We start from the raw sequence: 2,315 nt of genomic DNA, 5'->3' as shown, positions 1-2,315 counted from the left end.
TCAGGGAGTTGTCTTATTTTTATCAGCCTTTGTCATTACATGTACAATGTTTATCAAATTAAATGTGGACTTATAGGATAGAACATAATTATATTATAATACTACAATGCAAGAAAAATTGAGTTTTAAAAGTTTTTTTCTATATGCCTGAAGGTAAATTAAGTGTGGTGCTTGTCTGTCTGTCTGTCCATTGGCCCCATCAGTGTCTTAGATAACACAAAATGGGCGCAATTTATTGAAACGCTTGTAATATGTTACCAGAATAACGCTAAGTAACATGTATGTAACATCAATGTAACACATGACCGCTGTAACGTCCCATACTTAAATGTTTAGTACATGTATACAAATGTAACAAGTACAAAATATTCATTTCATTCTCAACCGGTGTAACTTTTGTAACAATACTGTAACAACTATGTTACCAACATGTCACATCTGTGTAACCCTATTTATTCCGATTTCTGACCATTTTAAAGGTTTGTGCTGTAACACTTGTAACAAGCTGTAACATTTGTAACAATTATAATTTATGTGAAATTTTCATTTCACTTTCAACTCGTGTACCTTTTGTAACAATGCTGTAACAAGTATGTTACAGTCTTTTGTAACAAGTATGTAACCAGTTTTGTAACATCTATGTAACCCTATGAAAGGTTTATGCTGTAGCATTGTTACAATTGTTACAGGATGCTTTCCAAGTCCATTGACATATGGCTTTGAAACTTTGCACACTTGTTCACCATCATACCCTTAACCTATATTTTTTACTTAGAATTTATATTAAAGTATGCGTACCACGCAACTATTTTCAAAGGCCATTGATATATGGCTTTGAAACTTTGCACACTTGTTCACCATCATGCCCCCAACTTTTACACAGGAGGAGGTAACTCTATCAAGCATTTTGACAGAATTGTGTCCTTTTTTCGACTTAGAATTACGTTAACAGATATTTTCTTATTCCATTGACATCTGGCTTTAAAACAAGTTGAAATTTTATACACTTCTTTGAGAGCATAATAGGATTCTCTCCAAGACCTTTAAGTATAAAGAAAAATTTGGCCCTTTTGTAAATTTTGTTTTTACATTATCAAGGCTCTTTAACTATCAAGCTCTAGGAATAGGCGAGCGTGCTGTCCTACCGACAGCTCTTGTTATAAAATATAACTTAGAGGCAATTCCTCATGTTCAATATTGAAACAGAATAAGTACATTTATTCTAAAACAATCCATATACTGTGATAAGTTAGTATTCAACTGTGTATTTTAAAGATAAGAATAATTTTTAAAAAACTCCATTAAATAAATGACCATTATTTTTGTATAATCAGTTATTATAAAAAATAATCATAATGGCATAAATGCATATTAGATAATGTTGTCTCTAAAGCGGAATTTTCACTTTTATTAAATTATTGTTATTTTTTTTTTTTTTTTGTTAAAAACTTATTTAGAATCCATATCAGTGTTAAATATTCTAGAAAGACTTCATATCAATATTTATCCATATTTCTTGCTATTCATAGCATCTTTTAATTTCTGAACTAGGAAATGTCTAGTTTTTCTATTATTGATTTTTAAAAATTTGCCTTGTCGGTTTTAACACATTCAGAAATATACATGATCATAAAACTTTGGCAACTTGCTTTTCACTATTATACAGATCTGTTTTGTTTTTTGTTTGTTTGTTTTTAATAAAATATCATGCATGAGCAGAAAACATTTACAGTAGGTTTAAGCATCAAAAGTCATGTATGTATGTATGTATGTTCTATTCTCTAGGCTTAATCCCTTTCAGGCACTGAGAGTACGGACCCCGGACATGTCACCATTCATGTCCTTAAATGTTACTATCAACTAAAAGGTGGCCTATAAATTTTGAATTCAGTAATTCACTGAATGATACTAAATATGTATGCAAGTCGATTTTTGTGATGATACAATTTTGATGCACGGGGGACCAATGAGACCATTATATGCATCATGGAGGAAAATAAATGATGAGTATATAAAAGTTATTCATGCCTTGTAGTGGTGTTTTTATATAGTATCCTGTTGATAAATTGGCCTCCAGGGTAAATAACATGAGGCAGATTATATAAGTAGGTAATGTAAATTCCGTATGTGCAATAAATTTCATTACAAGTAGTATAAGAAAAAAGAAAACTGATATTTTTACATTTTATTATAAACTTATAGAAAATTATCATATTGAATCTGTAACAATGCATGGGGAAAAAAAGACTGTTGTCGTCTCAAAAAATGGAATTGAAAGTTTCTACTTTTTGTAATTTCCATATCAATTTAAGTTT

This window comes from Ruditapes philippinarum, unplaced genomic scaffold (assembly GCF_026571515.1).
Source record: "Ruditapes philippinarum isolate M1 unplaced genomic scaffold, ASM2657151v2 ctg11787_1_1_1_1, whole genome shotgun sequence".
Lineage (NCBI taxonomy): Eukaryota > Metazoa > Mollusca > Bivalvia > Venerida > Veneridae > Ruditapes > Ruditapes philippinarum.
The sequence above is the reverse complement of the archived record's forward strand: the minus strand, read 5'-3'. Positions refer to the sequence as shown.